This window comes from Bombina bombina, chromosome 1, assembly GCF_027579735.1.
Source record: "Bombina bombina isolate aBomBom1 chromosome 1, aBomBom1.pri, whole genome shotgun sequence".
Lineage (NCBI taxonomy): Eukaryota > Metazoa > Chordata > Amphibia > Anura > Bombinatoridae > Bombina > Bombina bombina.
In genome coordinates, this window is record NC_069499.1 from 174,634,803 (window position 1) to 174,657,335 (window position 22,533).

The 22,533-nt window shown below is 34.1% G+C and overlaps 1 protein-coding gene across 1 annotated transcript in view; it reads right to left on the reverse strand.

Annotated features, from left to right (window-relative positions):
• The window catches only part of MIPOL1 (mirror-image polydactyly 1), a 1,201,709-nt gene that overhangs the window by 688,562 nt on the left and 490,614 nt on the right, over positions 1 to 22,533 (reverse strand). Inside the window, exon 3 of the mRNA XM_053697725.1 lies at positions 1,173 to 1,274. The gene's annotated coding sequence lies outside the window, so the exon portion shown is untranslated. The remainder of the gene's footprint in view (positions 1 to 1,172; positions 1,275 to 22,533) is intronic.

Here is a 22,533-nt window from a genome sequence, read left to right on the forward strand (position 1 = left end):
TCCAGCCCCCTGATCACATGACTGTGACTGTTTATTATCTATTGTCTTAAATTTAGCATTGTTTTGTGCTAGATCTTAAATAACCCCCTGTGTCTGAACACAGTGTTATCTATATGGCCCACGTGTACTTTCTGTCTCTTTGTGTTAAAAAGAGATTTAAAAAGCCTGTGATTAGAGGCAGCCCTCAAAGGCTTAGAAATTAGCATATGAGCCTGTTTAGTTTAAACTAAGAATACCAAGAGAAAAAAGCAAATTTGATGATAAAAGTAAATTGGAAAGTTGATTAAAATTAAAAGTCCTATCTGAATAATGAAAGTTTAAATAATACTAGACTGTCCCTTTAATATACACAAATAAAAGCTAATGTTCAAACAGCAGTTGGTAAAAAAAAAAGCAATTGTAAACACATTAAGGGAAAACAATTTTACAGTATACTATCCCTTTAAGACATTGATAACCACAAAAATAATGAATAAAAATAAGGCGTAACACTCATTTTGAAGAATATAATTTTGTTTACAGACTTTTTTTGGTATACTTTACATAATGAAATGGTGTCCTACATTACAAGCAGATGTCTGTGTTTATTATATTTATGTATATGTGTATCTATCTATTAGATATGTGTATTAGCGCACTTCAGGAGCTAATGAATGCGGAAGAAGCCAGCCACAAGTCTCATTCAGCTCTTTTGGGAGCCGGATTTATTCTTGTATAAGTGTTAAACACTGAGAATTGTGCAAATTCAGATATCAGTGTGTTGCACGAAGCATAAATCCGGCTCCGTCTTCCGCATTCGTTAGCTCCTGAAGTGCACATATCGAATTCTCTAATTATTTTTTCTCTCTCTCTGTGGTAATTAAAAGGCGTCTACTGTCCCGTGATGATCATCTTTTACTCATGATAAAATACAGTAGATACACTGCTTAAGCTGACAATTACTATCACCGTATTTTTGCTAAGGTTGTATATGCTGCCAACGTTTACAAATCATATAGTTTTTAAAAACCAATGAAAGTAAAATAAAAATAAAGCACAACAGCTAATAGCATCAATCATCATTTTTCTCCTTGCACCTGACAGAAAAGAGCCTTGTAATTTAATATTATGGGATGTACACTTGTAACCAGGAAATATTACTGATAATTATTATACACCTAAATGGTGCTGACCTTAAACTGGTAATCTGAGGTGACGCTTCTTTTATCGCTCCTCACAAATGTGGCACCGATGTACTTCACGCTTGTCAGAAACTCACAGAGAATATAGATGCTCTGAAAGATAAAACAAGCAGATAAACATCTTTAAGATTAAGATAGATCTGGCTTGTTACCTAATTTAGCAAGTTACAAGGCATTTGTAATACAGCATTTGGTTTAATTGAAAAAATAGGATAAAAACCACAACAGTTTTCTTTCATGAAATAATTGTGTTAGTGAATACTGAACCTCTTCTACGCTGATAGACAGCATTCATAGGCTTAATAGTCAGCCTGCTTTCCTCTATGAGCAATAATCCATTTTAGCTCTATAAAGCACTTCCTTTTATCTTACTGCCAAAACATATACTCTTTAAGAATCCTTCTCTCACCTTCCCAATGAACTCGGTCCCATACATTGCAATTCATTTTCTTTCAGTCAAATTTATTCTCTTTCTTGCAACTGCAGGTCCCTCAACTGAGAAATTGCCCTGCTTATAAGCCAGTGAGCAAACAGTCCTCAAAGACCCATCCATGGTTTGCTTCAAACCAAAAATATTTATTTCATGATTCAGATAAAGCACGCAATTTTAAACAACTAAGCTACTTCTATTATCAATTTCTATTTGTTCTCTTGGTATCCTTTGTTAAAAAGCAGGGATGTATGCTTGGGAGCCGGCCCATTTCTGAAGCACTATATGGCAGCAATTTTACAAGAATGTTATCTGTTTGCAAGTGCACTAGATGCTCCTGTCATGCAGCGCTCCAGATGTCTAGAACGGTGTCTCTTTAACACACAGAATATCATGGGAACTATGCAAATTTGATAACAGAAGTAAATTGGAACTTTTTTTTTTTTTTTAATGGTACGCTCTGTCTGAATCACAAAGCAACAATTTTGGGTTTCATATTCATTTCACATTAATTCATGCAAATAAATTGACATGGTTAAAAGGTGTTATTTCATATGCATAGCCATTTTTATCAGTTTAATCTTCCTTTAAAAGTATTGCAGGCACTTGGGCCCATTAAGTGATACTGGTTGCTTAATCCTTTAATATATATACCCTATATCTTGACATGCACTGAAATTAGAAGCACACTGAGGTAATTGGTTGTATAATTACTATTATATATATGCTATTAATCAAAAGATGATTATTATTATTTTTATTAATAATATCACTTTATTCATCACCTTGCATTACTTCATGTTAATAGTGAAAAAATACGAACATATTGAGATTGTAAATCTAAAGAGTCGATTCCTGGCTCTCGGTTCTCTGACCGATAGGCTCAGTACTAGTCCTTCCTCTGTGCTGGATGTCTTTGAATATAATTTTTAATCTGCATCCTATCTTGCTGATTATTCTATTGAGATTAAGGTTGTATAGTCTTTTTGTTGCCTATTCTAGTAGGCAACAATCATCTTCGTAATAACTCGATGGGTTAACTTCCCATAATGCAATGACAAGGTTTAACCTCTACATTTTCCAATTTTCCATAAATTCAAAATAAATCAACAACTTAAATAAAATAAACAAAATAAAACAAACATTAATGAGAATATTATACATTTCTACTATACAAATAATTATAATCTTAGCTATACCTATTATCTGTAGGATATGTCCACTCTGATCCACTGGATCTCCCTCTTTTGTGCTGCTGGTATCCCCGCCTAGGGTTTCTTTGAATATATCTGTCTTGATTCAATCCCATAGTTCCCACTCTCCTCTCAGTTGTACATTTAGAATGTATTCCGTGTTTTTAAGGGGAGATATTATTTGTCTTTGTGTGGAGATAGGTAATCTAAGTATATAGGGTTCCCATTTCTTAATAAAAGTAGGTGTGCATGAGTTTATGGCTCCTAAAGAGTCCACCTGTTCACAAAATACTTGGCCAGTAATGATGTTTTTTAACGCAGGAAGTGTTGGAGGTTTCTTATCTAACCAGTGTTTGAGTATGAGTTTCCTTGCCAATAGAATTACATTGCTTGTTAATCGGATGTGTTTGTTGGTAGGGTATTTTAAATGTAAGAATATAACTTTGTCTATAGTGAATATAGTTTGAGCTTTGCATGTGGTGTTCAAGCAGTGTGTTACCATGTGCCAGAATTTTTGCTTAAATGGGCATTGCCATATCAAATGTATAAGGTCGGCTTCACGGTGTTGACATTTGTTGCAGGTGTGTGTTTAATTTGTTTTTCCATTTTTTTGTAGTCTTTAGGTGTAATATATGTATTATTTAGCAGTCTGGTGTGTGATTCTCTTAAGTCCATTGACAGAGTAGCTTTTTTAACAGTTTCTATACTTTTCATTATTTGGAGGTCTGTTATATTCGTCCCTAGCCTGTTGGTCCAAGCAGTAGCTAGTTCTCCTAGTTTTGTGTTACCGTTTTTTTTCTTGCAATACTTGTAGATGGGTGCTATGGATCTGATACCCTGTTTGGCCCAATTGACTATACTATCTATTTTTGTTGAATTTGTCCATTAACTTAGTGTCTAGGAGGCTTTGGATGTAGCGTTTTGCCTATAAATAGGCAAAGTGATGTTGGCGTGGTATGTCATTTATCTACTAGGTCTGCAAATGGGATTATAGTTTTATTATCCAGTGCCAGTAAGTGTTGTATTAATCTGATTCCTTTATGATCCCAGATTTTAAACAATTTGGTAGTGAGTCCTAATAAGAAGTTGACATTTCCTCTTAGTGGTAGTATTTTGTGGTGTGTGGTGATACTGATAAGTATTTGCATAGTTCTTGTCAGGCTCTAATAGGGCCTGTAAATGGGTCTAATTTATTTAGCGCAAAGTGAGGGAGGAAGATGATTATTTTTAATAACATAATATACACTTAAATACATTTTTAAAGTATTTTCCTATCTTATGGTAATTTTTTCCCAAAAGTAGCTGGTGGTGGCAAAGGCTGTACACAAGCGTTAATCTCCTGCACAAGGATGTTTGATAGCAAGAGTTTATAAAAAGTACACAACTGTTTTACAAAACTACTGGGTTTAAAATAATACAGCAGTGATACTGCTACTTAAAGGTACATGAAGCACACAATATTTATATATTTTATTTCATAATTCAAACATAACAGTCAATTTTAGCAACTTTCCAATTCACTTCTATTCAGACTAAGTAAGTTCTATGCAGACTAAGTAACATGAATGCCATTGACAAAAAGGATATATGTGCAGCCACCAATCAGCAGCTAGCTGCCAGTAAAGCATTGGTGCTCTTGGGCCTACCTAGGTATTCCTTTTCAACAATGCTTAAAAATAAAAGTAAACTGGGAAGTTTTATATATATATAATTGCATGCTCTGGGAGAGACCACAATAGACAAAAAGGAAAAGAGAGTGAGAGCAAGGGAGATAGATTACAGATTGAATAGACACATGAGGCATTTAGTATAAATAAAATTAAACTGATCATTTAGACTTTAGAACATGGAATTATTTCTGTACATGAGAGCCACAGCAGAGAAACGTGATATGGAGAAGATTTAAAGGAATCAACAATATTTTATGAGCATGAGGCCTAGCACAGCAACAGTAATATGGAAACTAAACAATAGATACAGGAATGTGGCAGCCATTATTTGTTATGCATTGTGCAGTGCCACTTAGATATAAAGCACTTTCAATAACGTTTGTTATAGCTGTTTATTAGTGGGTGTGTTTCCCACATCCATTTGCTTTTCTTAAAATGCTGAATAAACCCCTTAGCTGCCAGAAAGGGTGGAAATGTGCAACTCTCTCTGCCAGTCAAGGGTTTAAACGGCAAGAATGCACTTTAACTGGAGGGCAAGTAAAAGAGTTTATTACTTTACACAGCAAAACTTGTTTTTAGTGAGTCCATGCCGGCAAAACCAGGCAGTTTTTATAATACACAGATTTGTCAAAAATAATGTGTGATTTCAGTAGCATCTATCATCTGTCTGCTGGTGAATTATTCTCACACAGATGCATTTGCTTATTGTTTTACTGCTGATTATATCGTTTTTTAAAGGAAAGTTTGTTTTTTTAAAGAGAGTTTGTTTTGTTCACTGTTGATTTCAATGTAAAATATGTGTAGTAAGCTGTCCCATTTCACAAACCACTCATCTCCGACATAATGATTTGCTTTGACCCAGTGTCTTTATGAATTAAGCACTTTGTTTTATAGGACTGGAAAATATTGTGCGAGTTGTAAAAGGCAAGCCAACAATTTATTTATATTTTTATTTTATATGTACGTGTAATCTAATCTGAACAAACACACAACAAAAGAAATAATCTTACAGAAAGCAGGAAATACTAAAAAAATGCATACGAAGGAGCTGTATTTACATATGTAAAAAAAATATTTTCTCCCCTGAAAAAATATGTTTGCTGAAAGCCAATGAAGTTCCGGTAACAAGGTTTTTTTTGTTTTTTGGTGGGGGGAGCAAGAGAATAAGAACATTGTTAAAAAATAAAATAATCAAAGAAAGAAAAGTTGACTGCTATTGTACTATTAATAATGCACATTATTTGCCAAGGTACTTTAGAATGCTAAGATCATTTTGTTATTTCAGTATTGATTTTCTCATAACTGTGCTTAAAGAGACATTAAACAATTTGAGATGGTAATATAAAATGATAAATCACATAAGTAAAAAAAAACTCTACAATATACTTTTATTATTTATTTTGTACCCTATTCCTTTAATTCCATTCTGAAATTGTGAGCTTTTCAGTTCCTGTTAGAAATGGAAGTGCAGAACACTGTTATATTCCACACAGCCATTGGCTGCACACAGTAGTGACCTATTCATAACTGTCCCTTATTGGCCACAGCAGAGATGGACGGTAACCTAAGTTACAACATGGCAGCTCCCATTGTTTAATAGACACTAAAAGTTTACACTTATTTTGTCAGCTAATGAAAGTTTCAAAAATAAATTTAAATACTATTCTTAGACTAATCTTTTCTTTGAATGCATCATTCTATCTAGCATTTATTTTGTGTTTAATGTCACTTTAACCTCCACACTAAGTGGGGTACAGAGGCAATGCCAATCCTGATCTGAACAAGGGTCAATAAGCCAGTCAGAAGTAATTTATGTGCATAAACACCTCCCGTATTCGGTTCACGTAGATTTACACTGATGCTCCTTTGCATGTTGAAACACATAGTACGTGCTAGCAATGGTGCAATAAGTAAATTCTCTAATGTAAAATAGCATTTTATTAATGCATTTCTATGACCTTTTTTAAAAGTACTTCAGTAAAGTGTTAAATGAATGTATGTTTATTAAAAGATAAAAGACAGAGAGAAAGGACCGTTATATTGACATCAAATATACACAAAATACAACAGCAAATACAATACAGGAAGCATAGCATTCAATATTTAAAGAAAACATAAGTAAATCACTAAAGCAAAGACATAACCAGTTATTTATACAAGTCAAGTATTCTTTATTTGTACTGATTTGCTAGAATGCTGTTTAAAGTCTGGCCTTTGGCTGCTAACACGAAAAGCGAATTTACAAATGTTATATTTGAAGTAAATGTTAGGGCAGCACCGCAGGTTATGTGAGAAATCTGTTTCTTGTAAGAGTGACTAGTGATTAATACAAACACTGCTTACAAACCATGTCAGTTATCTGCAGTGTATCCCTAGACAAAGCACTGTCTCCCTCGTCATTTACCCAGCTAATGAATGGCAGCAATTAGTCAAATGTAATCCTATCGCACAATCATTTTAATGCATTTAGCACTCAGAAAAGTAAACATCAAATTAATACTGCTCAAGCCATTTCAGATCCTCGTTAGCAGCAAGCAATTATAGTTCAGCTCCTCAGGTGTAATTAAATGACTGCAATGATTTAGTTCCATAAATGCAAGTTAATTCATAAGCAAGCAACAAATATTCTGGGAGTAATTACCGAAAAAGACGCAGCACAAGATATTGAGTACCTGGAGAAGGGAGGCGGTGCCCCCTCCTGCCCAAACAGTGGAAATAGAAAGGGCACCTACTGTACCCACATTTACACTGTTAGTGTCAAACATCCTTGAACCTTTTTACATTTTGATTAATACATACACTAAAGGCTAAATATATGTATAAAAAATGCAGATAGTCAGATCCTAATCCTTGTAATGACTGAAAACACTTTTTTTTTCCTACAGGAGCTAAAAGCTGCAGTTGTTTATTTAAAGGGGCACAATGCTAACATTTTCTGTTATCCATATGGACCAGCTGCATTTAAACATGTTGGCATTTATTGCCTCAAAAAGTTAAAGGGACAGTAAACGCCATATAATTAATTACAAGACATTTGTGTTGTGTGCAACATGTTGTTTGCAGCAATTGTTTTTCAACAGAGGAGTTATCAGAGGCTCACATCTTCAGACAATAAGACTAGCCACAGTCAGTATGTTAGTATAAAGTACACTTTATTGCAGCTCTTATCAGTTAAAGCCAATGAGGGATAGATATATAGGTGGCTTAGCTTTGAGAGATCAAGCAGACTGAATTTCTAGTTATGAGAATTAGAAAATCCACAGTTTTCAGAGATAAATTACATTAAAAAAGGGAAGCAATAAATAATGAAAGTATATTACAATGTTATTTCACTATGCATACCTAAATATTTTACATTAAAATGTCAGACAGATTTTACTTATCAGGACTGTAAACACATTAAGTTTAAACTAATATATAATTATCAGTTGTTCACTTCCTACTAATGCTAACTGGCTAACAAGCAGTTCCTGCTAACATAAGTGAACATTAGCAGGAAGTGTGTTATACCAGCTGCAAAGTATTAAATGTATGGAAAATTGATCCTTAAGGTTTTTTTGTGTTTGCATTGACTGTTTTTATTAATTGAAACCACAACCAATTCTCAAGGACATGCTATTTTAAATGGGCTGAGCCTTTAGGAAGTGCAGGCCTGCTCATGTTATTTCATACACAATTTTAAAGAATAGAGCAGTAATCATTTTTAATATAGGTGGAGGTTTCAACAAGCAAAATCAGCTTTTCAAAAGGAAGAACATTTTTCAGTACAATGTCTCTATCAGGAAGTACCCAACAGCCAAAAAACTATCGGCTAGATTACAAGTTTTGCGCTATGAGTAAATAAGAGGCGTTAAGCCTCATAATGCTGCCTTTTTTACTACTGCTGGTATTACGAGTCTTGCAGATTTAGGGGCACCGCACACTTTTTTGGCCTTACCGCAAATCAACTTACGCAATTTGCGTATAGTCTTTTTTCTATGGGACTTCCATTGCGCCGGTATTACAAGCTTGTCCTGGGAGGCCAAAAAGTGAGCGGTACACCCTACCCTGTCAAGATTCGTACCGCTTTTTAAAGTCAGTAGTTATAAGTTTTACACTACAACGCCGTAGCATAAAACTCATAACTAAAGTGCAAAAAGTACACTAACATCCATAAACTACCTATTACCCCTAAACCGAGGCCATCTCACATCGCAAACACTTTTATGTTTACACCTAACACCCTAACATAAACCCCCGAGTCTAAACATCCCTAATCTGCCGCTCCGGACATCGCCACCACTAGAATAAACATATTAACCCCTAAACCACCGCACTCCCGCCTCACAAACATTAGTTAAATATTATTAACCCCTAATCTGCTGTCTCTAACATCACCGCCACCTACCTACATTTATTAACCCCTAATCTGCCACCCCCAACGTCGCCGCCACTATATTAAATGTATTAACCCCTAAATCTAAGTCTAACTCTAACCCTAACACCCCCTAACTTAAAAATAATTTAAATAAATCTAAATACAAATTACTATCATTACCTAAATAATTCCTATTTAAAACGAATTACTTACCTATAAAATAAACCTTAAACTAGCTACTATATAACAGTTACATTGTATCTAGCTTAGGGTTTATTTTTATTTTACAGGCAAGTTTGTATTTATTTTAACTAGGTAGAATAGTTACTAAATAGTTATTAACTATTTAATAGCTACCTAGCTAAAATAAATACAAATTTACCTGTAAAATAAAACCTAACCTAAGTTACCCTAACACTACACTACAATCAAATGAATTACCTAAATTAAATATAATTAAATAAATTAAATAAAATTAGCTAAATTACAACCCCCCCACTAAATTACAGAAAATAAAAAACAAATTACAGATATTTAAACTAATTGCACCTAATCTAATAGCCCTATCAAAATAAAAAAGCCCCCCCCCCCAAAAAAAAAAAAAAAAAAACTAGCCTAAGCTAAACTACCAACAGCCCTTAAAATGGCCTTTTGCGCGGGAATTGCCCCAAAGAAATCGGCTCTTTTACCTGTAAAAATAAATACAAACAACCCCCCCAACAGTAAAACCCACCACCCACACAACCAACCCCCGAAATAAATCCCTAACTAAAAAACCTAAGCTCCCCATTGCCCTGAAAAGGGCATTTGGATGGGCATTGCCTTTAAAAGGGCATTTAGGTCTATTGCGGCCCAAAGCCCTAACCTAAAAATAAAACCCACCTAATACACCCTTAAAAAATCCTAACACTAACCCCCGAAGATCCACTTACCGGAAGAAGTCTTCATCCAAGCGGCAAGGTGTCCTCAAGGAAGCCGGCAGAAGTGGTCCTCCAGACGGGCAGAAGTCTTCACCCAGACGGCATATTCTATCTTTATCCTTCCGACGTGGAGCGGCTCCATCTTCAAGACATCCGGCGCGTAGAATCCTCTTCAATCAACGTCTTCTTGCTGAATGAAGGTTCCTTTAAATGACGTCATCCAAGATGGCATCCCTTAGATTCCGATTGGCTGATAGAATTCTATCATCCAATCAGAATTAAGGTTGAAAAAATCCTATTGGCTGATGCAATCAGCCAATAGGATTGAACTTCAATCCTATTGGCTGATCCAATCAGCCAATAGGATTGAGCTGGCATTCTATTGGCTGTCTATTAGCTAGGTAGTTAATAACTATTTAGTAACTATTCTACCTAGTTAAAATAAATACAAACTTGCCTGTAAAATAAAAATAAAACCTAAGCTAGCTACAATGTAACTATTAGTTATATTGTAGCTATCTTAGGGTTTATTTTACAGGTAAGTATTTAGTTTTAAATGGAAATTATTTAGGTAATGATAGTAATTTGTATTTAGATTTATTTAAATTATATTTAAGTTAGGGGGTGTTAGGGTTAGACTTGGATTTAGGGGTTAATAAATATAATATGGGGGCGGCAGATTAGGGGTTAATAACATTATGTAGGTGTCGGCGACATTGTGGCGGCAGATTAGGGGTTAATAAATATAATTTAGGTGTCGGCGATGTTGGAGGCAGCAGATTAGGGGTTAATAAGTATAATGTAGGTGGCGGCGATGTCCGGAGCGGCAGATTAGGGGTTAATAAGTATAATGTAGGTGGCGGAAATGTCCGGAGCAGCAGATTAGGGGTTAATAAGTGTAAGATTAGGGGTGTTTAGACTCAGGGTTTATGTTAGGGTGTTAGGTATAAACATAAAATGTGTTTCCCCATAGGAATTAATGGGGCTGCGTTACTGAGTTTTACTCTGCTTTTTGGCAGGTGTTAGACTTTTTCTCAGCCGGCTCTCCCCATTGATGTCTATGGGGAAATCATGCACGAGCATGTACAACCAGCTCACCGCTGACTTAAGCAGCGCTGGTATTGGAGTGCGGTATGGAGCACAATTTTGCTCTATGCTCACTTCTTGCCTTTTAACGACGGGTTTCTTAAAACCTGTAATATCAGCGCTGTAGGTGAGTGGTAACAATAACGTGCAAGTTAACACCGCACCCCTCATACCGCAAAACTCGTAATCTGGCCGATTAGTAGGAGAGTGAGATTAGTGCCTGTCAATCACACTAAGAAGCAGGAAGTGATTCTTAAGTTCATGGTTGCAGGGTTACTAATGCTAGTCTATATGCAATGTGTCACAAGCTGCGATTTCAGCATGATAAATTTGCCACTATTTTCCTGCTTGGCATCAGCAATTCAGTGCATAAGCATTACATTATGACTGTCCATCCTTGCTTAGAGGCAAAATACAATAAATCTTAAAATTAAAGGTTTCATATTTAAAACAAATAATGCAGTAATAATATCACAGACCTGGAATAACATACACAACAATGTAGACTGGCTTTCTTCTCTAACACTAAGTACTTTGCTTGCTTTCCATTCTTAGAAGGTCTAGACCTGGCTGTCTATCCTATGGACCAAGGGCCTTCCAATGTATTTTATCTGTCCACCATTATTTCAACTGAATCCTGTATATGCCTGAAGCAGGGAGGAATGCATTACTACTTTGGTAGTTAGAATACTAATCTCAAATAAGAACCATTAACATGGGTATATCATAGTAACATGTTACCAGGCAGATATTAGCACCTGTACAAGGCAAAACACCATAAAATACTTCTAGAATTTGCTTCAAGTGAAGAGATTTTACCATCTATAATACTTATATTGATAGAATCCAATTTAGGCCCAACCATAACATTACCCTCATACAAAATACCCTTGAGTAAATGCTTCAATCATTATAAATGATCTAAAACAAACACACAAGCAAAAAAATTATATAATCTTAGCAGGCACAACCTTCCCATTGCAGCATTAAAAATAATAAACAATATATAATAACTGAAGGAGAGAATACAGAATATATAGTATTTCCTTTACAAAACACCTTAAATAAAAAATATCACTTTAAACACATGACATAAAATTAGCTTGGAAATTAGCTTGGGATGAGCACAAACACTAAAAATGATGACCACTGAGTTAGCCACATATATTAACCTCTTAAGGACATATGACGGAATTTTTCCATCATAAAACAATTGAGCAAACTGAAAGCTGTGTCCTTAAAGGGTTAAGAATAATCTCCTTATAGACTTTCCCTAAACAGGAACACAAAGGAATAAAATGTAGGTTAAATCATAAGTCATAAAATCATATATGTATAATTCTCCTCCCACGTGATTTTTTTCTAGAATTAAAGGGCTACTAACTGCAGTAGAATTGCATAATGAATAAGGGCATAATAAAACGACAACACAATAACTCCTACTTTGAATTTTAAATAAGTAGTAGATTTTTTTTCCTGGCAAATGTATTTTTTCTCCCATTTTCCATCCCCCACTATCCTGTGACAGACATCGGCCAATCAGACTAGTGTACGTATACCTTGTGAGCTTGTGCGCATGCTCAGTAAGAGCTTGTTCCCCAGAAAGTGTGAATATAAAAAGATAATGTAAGTACATTGGAAAGTGTCTTAAAACTGCATGCTCTTTCTGAATCATAAAAGTTTATTTTTACTTGAGTGTCCCTTTAAGTGCTATGCTTAAACAATATAATACTTCATATCTACAGGGAGTGCAGAATTATTAGGCAAGTTGTATTTTTGAGGATTAATTTTATTATTGAACAACAACCATGTTCTCAATGAACCCAAAAAACCCATTAATATCAAAGCTGAATAGTTTTGGAAGTAGTTTTTAGTTTGTTTTTAGTTATAGCTATTTTAGGGGGATATCTGTGTGTGCAGGTGACTATTACTGTGCATAATTATTAGGCAACTTAACAAAAAACAAATATATACCCATTTCAATTATTTATTTTTACCAGTGAAACCAATATAACATCTCAACATTCACAAATATACATTTCTGACATTCAAAAACAAAACAAAAACAAATCAGTGACCAATATAGCCACCTTTCTTTGCAAAGACACTCAAAAGCCTGCCATCCATGGATTCTGTCAGTGTTTTGATCTCTTCACCATCAACATTGCGTGCAGCAGCAACCACAGCCTCCCAGACACTGTTCAGAGAGGTGTACTGTTTTCCCTCCTTGTAAATCTCACATTTGATGATGGACCACAGGTTCTCAATGGGGTTCAGATCAGGTGAACAAGGAGGCCATGTCATTAGATTTTCTTCTTTTATACCCTTTCTTGCCAGCCACGCTGTGGAGTACTTGGACGCGTGTGATGGAGCATTGTCCTGCATGAAAATCATGTTTTTCTTGAAGGATGCAGACTTCTTCCTGTGTTGGGTTAATAAACTATGCGCTGTGGGGGTAAAAGCTAGGGAGTCTCGAAGAAGTAATCTCACAAACTTCAAAGTGGGGGTAAAATCTGGATTGGATGAGACTCTTAAGCGCTTGTGCTTAATTACCCAATAAGGAAAGATAGTCTTACTATGTAGTTGGATTCAATGAGATCTATTTATTTTTAGAATTATAAATACATACAATAAAATTTAAAACAATAGAAATTGATTCTTAAAACAAATCTAACTGGTTGGCCAACCATACAGTGTGAATAAAATGATATAATATGTTTTCCAATCCCTGTTACTTAGTGTGTTATACAAACATATCTGTATATTTGAATTTTTGAATTTTGGTTTAATTGCAGATATTTTTTATGGATTTGATATAGTGGACTTGTGAAGAAGTATGGTATCCACAAAGAATATTCGCAATATTAATTCTTAATTACCATATTTACCATATTCGTTTGTTTAAAGCTGAACATACATAATTAAAATAGCGTCAATGGTATCAACAATATAATTAAAATAGCGTCAATGGTATCAACAATAGTAACAAATAATAAAAGTGAAACAAAAAATAAAGTGATACAGTAAAAATCGTATAAGTTATGAAAGATAAAGTCTTTCTGCCGTGATCGTTAGAGTAATTGTTAATTGCTTTTTGTTAAAAGCGCTGTTGTTAAGTCCTCCGTGGGGATAGTATGTGCGGGCGTGCTGCAACACGTTTTTATCTAATTGCTATATATATTGCGATTATAAGTCACTGTTAAGTAGTTTTGGTTATCTGTCCTTCACATTAACTTCCTTAGTTGGTGTAGGTATAATAAATCTTACCCGTTGTTTCTTTTGGGATACTTTGTTTCTGGTCTAGTTTCTTTTTGTACCCAATTCAATCTTTACTGTGATGAATGTGGATCGGAAGCCGGGATAGCCGCTGCCGGTGTTGTAGTGGTTTCAGTATGTCGAGTTGGTTTGTCTCTGCGATTACACACACTTGAAGAAGTAGATGCTGGGGTATTGTGGTAGTGTGCTTTAACCGTTAATCCTTTTGTCAGATGGCTGGGCTTTTTGCCTGGTTCAGGTTTTCAAAACCTCTTGAATTGTTGCGAATGTGTTCTGTTTAGATCCGTACTCTATTTGTTTCAGAGTATCCGATCTGCAGGTGTCCACAGGTTTCTTTAGGCCCAATTATTAGGTAAGGTATTTCAGTTGTTCTTGGCGGTCCTTTGAAAGGAGGACTAGGTGCTTTGAAGGTTGTTCTTGAACGCTTCAGAATATCTTTCAAGCGTATTTGTTGGTCCGTGGTTTGATGTAGTCTTGGCGGTCCACTTCGAAAGTGGACTATGAAAATGTTCAGTGTAGCAAGGAGTAGGCAACGCGTTTCAGCTGATTAATACAGCCTTTATCAAGCATATCCTTGCAGTTGTAAACAGTGGGTTTTTGTATTCTGTGATTTGATTCTATTGGATCCCCTAGGTAGTTGTATCTTTACAATCTGGTGATCCTATTGGTTGTTGTGTCGGTGCTTTTGATTGGTCATTCCTTAGCATGTGACCTATTAATGGTTCAGTTTATCACGGTGATGGGGGAATTTTCACTTATTTGTATCAGATGACCAAGTAAATGCATAAAACGTTATGAAAACTTGTTCCAGTAGTAAACACAAATACGAATGTATTGTTATAATAAAAACATAAATAACTTTTTGTACGTCAGAGAATCTGTCCTTACAGGGTTTGTGAGTCAGTATAAGGTTTTTGGTATATGCCAATTTGAATATTTATTATGTTCTATTTAGTCCTTTAGTGCAAGAATTCATATTTTATTGTTGGTTCAATTCTAGGGTTGGTAAATTAGAGGTTTAGTCATTTGTTTTGATGATGCAATTTAATATAACAGTGGAATGGGAAATTTCAATTTTGCGTGTTCTTGTTTGATCTTTAGTAATCGTTTGTTAAAAAGCAGTTTTTTTATTAATAATCGTTATTTCCATTATTATTGCTTTGGTGCAAGTATATGAAACATGCATTATTGGTTCTGGAATTTTTATTCCTATTTTTGTAATTTATTTATTTTTAGTGTTCGTTCTTTTATAATCTTTTGTTGAAGAGCAGGTTAATCTTTTGGTATTCATCATTTCAATTGTATTGGTTCAAGGATATAAAACATACATTATTAATAGTTGTGTATCAATCTGTTGGGTTTCTCTTCCGAATTTGGAGTGTTTGTTCTCTTTTAGCCTTTGTTGAAAGAGGGTATCATAAAACGATTTCTTAAAATTTGGTGAAATTTTGAATTGTTTATGAAGTGTTGTTATCAGATGCATTATTATTGGTTCTGGAATTTTTATTCCTATTTTTGTAATTTATTTATTTTTAGTGTTCGTTCTTTTATAATCTTTTGTTGAAGAGCAGGTTAATCTTTTGGTATTCATCATTTCAATTGTGTTGGTTCAAGGATATAGAACATCCATTATTATTAGTTGTGTATCAACCTGTTGGGTTTCTCTTCCGAATTTGGAGTGTTTGTTCTTTTTTAGCCTTTGTTGAAGGAGTGTGTCATAAAACGATTTTTTAAAATTTTTGGTGAAATTTTGAATTGTTTATGAAGTATTGTTATCAGATTGGGTTTTTGGTAAAACATGCATTATTATTGGTTCTGGAATTTTTATTCCTATTTTTGTAATTTATTTATTTTTAGTGTTTGTTCTTTTATAATCTTTTGTTGAAGAGCAGGTTAATCTTTTGGTATTCATCATTTCAATTGTATTGGTTCAAGGATATAGAACATCCATTATTATTAGTTGTGTATCAACCTGTTGGGTTTCTCTTCCGAATTTGGAGTGGTTGTTCTCTTTTAGCCTTTGTTGAAGGATTGTATTATAAAACGATTTTTTTAAATTTTTGGTGAAATTTTGAATTGTTTATGAAGTGTTGTTATCAGATTGGGTTTTTGGTGTTGGCATGCAGGATTTTTTGTGGTTCAAGTATTCAAGAAACAGTTTAGACTGAAGTCTATATTCAGACCTTTTGGTCTTAAGGTTTGCATTTCGAAGATCCATTTTGCTTCTTTTTTAAGTAGGTTGTTTGTCTGGTTACCACCTCTTATATTTTGTTTAATTTTTTGTATAGCTGTGTAGTTGAAATATTTTAGATTGCTGTTATTGCAAGTTCTGAAGTGTTTGGGAACTGGCAGGTCTTTATTTCTTTCTAGTTCCGATTTTTCTATTGATAATATGTGTTCCCTTATTCGTTCTTTTATCATCCTTTCCGTTTCACCTATATATTGTTTGTCACATTTTGTGCATGTTATAAGATATATTATGTTTGTGTCTGTACATCTTATAGTCTCTTTTATTTTATATTCCTTGTTTGTGATGCTGGATTTGAATGATTTAGCTTTTTTTGCATGTCTGCATGCTTTGCAGAAACCGCAGGGATAAAATCCCTGTAATGTTTCACCTTGAACTCCTTTTTGGATTTTCGGTTTGTTATGTTTTATGGTTGGAGCTAGTGAACTTTTTAGGTTTTTGGCCTTTTTGTAAATGAATTTTGGGTTTTGTGGTAATTTCTCTCCTAAGTGTGGATCTTGTTGTAGTATTTTCCAGTGTGATTTGATAATTTTTTCTATTTCACCTCTATCCTCACTGTACTCTGTGATGAAAGGGATGAACCATTCTTTAGATTCTTCTATAGTGTTAGTTTTATCTTTGGGTTTATATTTGAGTATGTCCTTTCTGTTGGTTTTTTGTACTTGAAGTCTTTCCACTTCTATTTCTTCCTCTGTGTATCCTCTTTCTATGAATTTCTATGAACAACAAAAATAAAAATAACAGGACTGAAAAAGAGAATTGGACAGTGCCCACATACAACAGATATGCCCCTTTAGAAAATGGAAATACTATCACAAAAGGTGAACACTCCGCTGTAACTACTGAACAACATTTTTTAGAGGTAGGACCACACCCAAATACCAGAAGAAAAAGAAACCATTCAGAAGAAGAGGTAACAGAGGGAGGGGAACAGAGAGGAGAAAGAGGAGAGCCCCAATACCAAAACCAACAAGCGAAAAGAATGAGATAAAGCAAAATGGCATCTTTAATCTTAGCAAAGTCACTCTAAATACATCCCAAATAGAAATCTTGAATAAAGGCCTCTCTTTTGCACCAACAAGAAAACTAAATAAATTTGAAACATATATAGACGCCAGCAAATTTATTAGGAAATTAACCCTCAAAAAATATTTCCAGAAGACCTCTCTCGAAAGAGAAATAACTAATGACATCACAAACACCCAAACAGACAACTTCATACACTCAGGGCTAAAAGAAAAATCAAACTTTTATCCTAAACATGAAAAAGGCAACTACATAGAAACCTTTGAGAAACTGATTTTAGAAGATATAAGCAACATCGCACAAAAGAAAATAAAACATAACATCACACTAAAACAAAAAAACCTTATAAAAGAACTAGAAGAAAACAACGAAATCACAATAAAGCCAGCGGATAAGGGAGGAGGGATAGTCATCTTAGATACAAACAAATACAAAGAAATGGTACATTCACTTATACAAGATGTGAACACCTACAAAAAATTACGGTGTAATCCAACCATCATTTACAAAGTATTTCTAAAACACCTTCTGGATAAAGCATCTAATATAGGTATTCTTAATGAGAAAGAACACAACTACCTTCTCCCTAACCACCCTATTATTCCAGTCATATACGTCCTTCCAAAAATCCACAAATCACTTACTAACCCACCAGGCAGACCAATTATTTCAGGGATTGACTCACTAACGTCAAATTTATCAGCCTATATCGACAAATATCTTCAAAAATACGTCATAAACTTAGACTCATATTTAAGAGACTCAACAAACCTATTAATAATGTTAGATAATTTCAAATGGACTGATGAATATATACTAGTGACATGCGATGTTCAGGCACTGTATACCTCCATTAGACACGAAGATGGCCTCCATGCCATCAATAAATATTTAAGAAATGACCCAACTATGTTAAAAGAACAACGAGAATTCATAATAGATTGTATAGAATTTATTCTAACCCATAACTTTTTTATGTACGAAAACACATACTATGAACAGATTTGCGGAACAGCTATGGGCACTAAATTTGCCCCTAGTTACGCAAATCTGTTCATGGGAATATGGGAAACACAATTCCTACAAGAGAGCCCCTTCAAAAATAATTTCATCATGTATAAAAGATTTATTGATGATCTCTTCTTTGTCTGGAAAGGCACAACACAAGATTTAAATACCTGCTTAGAACATATGAACAACAATCAACTTAATCTAAAATTCACTGCAGACTACAGTACAGAGAAAATACATTATCTAGACCTAGAAATTAGCATAGAAAATAACGAGCTTCTCACAAAAACCTATTTCAAAGAGGTCGATGCAAACAACTTCATACACGAAACAAGTGGTCACCTCAAGCGGTGGAAACAAAATATACCAAAGGGTCAGTTCCTTAGACTCAAAAGAAACTGTAAAAAAGACACAGATTTTGAAATCCAATCAAAGAGACTTAAAGAGAAATTCATAGAAAGAGGATACACAGAGGAAGAAATAGAAGTGGAAAGACTTCAAGTACAAAAAACCAACAGAAAGGACATACTCAAATATAAACCCAAAGATAAAACTAACACTATAGAAGAATCTAAAGAATGGTTCATCCCTTTCATCACAGAGTACAGTGAGGATAGAGGTGAAATAGAAAAAATTATCAAATCACACTGGAAAATACTACAACAAGATCCACACTTAGGAGAGAAATTACCACAAAACCCAAAATTCATTTACAAAAAGGCCAAAAACCTAAAAAGTTCACTAGCTCCAACCATAAAACATAACAAACCGAAAATCCAAAAAGGAGTTCAAGGTGAAACATTACAGGGATTTTATCCCTGCGGTTTCTGCAAAGCATGCAGACATGCAAAAAAAGCTAAATCATTCAAATCCAGCATCACAAACAAGGAATATAAAATAAAAGAGACTATAAGATGTACAGACACAAACATAATATATCTTATAACATGCACAAAATGTGACAAACAATATATAGGTGAAACGGAAAGGATGATAAAAGAACGAATAAGGGAACACATATTATCAATAGAAAAATCGGAACTAGAAAGAAATAAAGACCTGCCAGTTCCCAAACACTTCAGAACTTGCAATAACAGCAATCTAAAATATTTCAACTACACAGCTATACAAAAAATTAAACAAAATATAAGAGGTGGTAACCAGGCAAACAACCTACTTAAAAAAGAAGCAAAATGGATCTTCGAAATGCAAACCTTAAGACCAAAAGGTCTGAATATAGACTTCAGTCTAAACTGTTTCTTGAATACTTGAACCACAAAAAATCCTGCATGCCAACACCAAAAACCCAATCTGATAACAACACTTCATAAACAATTCAAAATTTCACCAAAAATTTAAAAAAATCGTTTTATAATACAATCCTTCAACAAAGGCTAAAAGAGAACAACCACTCCAAATTCGGAAGAGAAACCCAACAGGTTGATACACAACTAATAATAATGGATGTTCTATATCCTTGAACCAATACAATTGAAATGATGAATACCAAAAGATTAACCTGCTCTTCAACAAAAGATTATAAAAGAACAAACACTAAAAATAAATAAATTACAAAAATAGGAATAAAAATTCCAGAACCAATAATAATGCATGTTTTACCAAAAACCCAATCTGATAACAATACTTCATAAACAATTCAAAATTTCACCAAAAATTTTAAAAAATCGTTTTATGACACACTCCTTCAACAAAGGCTAAAAAAGAACAAACACTCCAAATTCGGAAGAGAAACCCAACAGGTTGATACACAACTAATAATAATGGATGTTCTATATCCTTGAACCAACACAATTGAAATGATGAATACCAAAAGATTAACCTGCTCTTCAACAAAAGATTATAAAAGAACGAACACTAAAAATAAATAAATTACAAAAATAGGAATAAAAATTCCAGAACCAATAATAATGCATCTGATAACAACACTTCATAAACAATTCAAAATTTCACCAAATTTTAAGAAATCGTTTTATGATACCCTCTTTCAACAAAGGCTAAAAGAGAACAAACACTCCAAATTCGGAAGAGAAACCCAACAGATTGATACACAACTATTAATAATGTATGTTTTATATCCTTGAACCAATACAATTGAAATGATGAATACCAAAAGATTAACCTGCTCTTCAACAAAAGATTATAAAAGAACGAACACTAAAAATAAATAAATTACAAAAATAGGAATAAAAATTCCAGAACCAATAATGCATGTTTCATATACTTGCACCAAAGCAATAATAATGGAAATAACGATTATTAATAAAAAAACTGCTTTTTAACAAACGATTACTAAAGATCAAACAAGAACACGCAAAATTGAAATTTCCCATTCCACTGTTATATTAAATTGCATCATCAAAACAAATGACTAAACCTCTAATTTACCAACCCTAGAATTGAACCAACAATAAAATATGAATTCTTGCACTAAAGGACTAAATAGAACATAATAAATATTCAAATTGGCATATACCAAAAACCTTATACTGACTCACAAACCCTGTAAGGACAGATTCTCTGACGTACAAAAAGTTATTTATGTTTTTATTATAACAATACATTCGTATTTGTGTTTACTACTGGAACAAGTTTTCATAACGTTTTATGCATTTACTTGGTCATCTGATACAAATAAGTGAAAATTCCCCCATCACCGTGATAAACTGAACCATTAATAGGTCACATGCTAAGGAATGACCAATCAAAAGCACCGACACAACAACCAATAGGATCACCAGATTGTAAAGATACAACTACCTAGGGGATCCAATAGAATCAAATCACAGAATACAAAAACCCACTGTTTACAACTGCAAGGATATGCTTGATAAAGGCTGTATTAATCAGCTGAAACGCGTTGCCTACTCCTTGCTACACTGAACATTTTCATAGTCCACTTTCGAAGTGGACCGCCAAGACTACATCAAACCACGGACCAACAAATACGCTTGAAAGATATTCTGAAGCGTTCAAGAACAACCTTCAAAGCACCTAGTCCTCCTTTCAAAGGACCGCCAAGAACAACTGAAATACCTTACCTAATAATTGGGCCTAAAGAAACCTGTGGACACCTGCAGATCGGATACTCTGAAACAAATAGAGTACGGATCTAAACAGAACACATTCGCAACAATTCAAGAGGTTTTGAAAACCTGAACCAGGCAAAAAGCCCAGCCATCTGACAAAAGGATTAACGGTTAAAGCACACTACCACAATACCCCAGCATCTACTTCTTCAAGTGTGTGTAATCGCAGAGACAAACCAACTCGACATACTGAAACCACTACAACACCGGCAGCGGCTATCCCGGCTTCCGATCCACATTCATCACAGTAAAGATTGAATTGGGTACAAAAAGAAACTAGACCAGAAACAAAGTATCCCAAAAGAAACAACGGGTAAGATTTATTATACCTACACCAACTAAGGAAGTTAATGTGAAGGACAGATAACCAAAACTACTTAACAGTGACTTATAATCGCAATATATATAGCAATTAGATAAAAACGTGTTGCAGCACGCCCGCACATACTATCCCCACGGAGGACTTAACAACAGCGCTTTTAACAAAAAGCAATTAACAATTACTCTAACGATCACGGCAGAAAGACTTTATCTTTCATAACTTATACGATTTTTACTGTATCACTTTATTTTTTGTTTCACTTTTATTATTTGTTACTATTGTTGATACCATTGACGCTATTTTAATTATATTGTTGATACCATTGACGCTATTTTAATTATGTATGTTCAGCTTTAAACAAACGAATATGGTAAATATGGTAATTAAGAATTAATATTGCGAATATTCTTTGTGGATACCATACTTCTTCACAAGTCCACTATATCAAATCCATAAAAAATATCTGCAATTAAACCAAAATTCAAAAATTCAAATATACAGATATGTTTGTATAACACACTAAGTAACAGGGATTGGAAAACATATTATATCATTTTATTCACACTGTATGGTTGGCCAACCAGTTAGATTTGTTTTAAGAATCAATTTCTATTGTTTTAAATTTTATTGTATGTATTTATAATTCTAAAAATAAATAGATCTCATTGAATCCAACTACATAGTAAGACTATCTTTCCTTATTGGG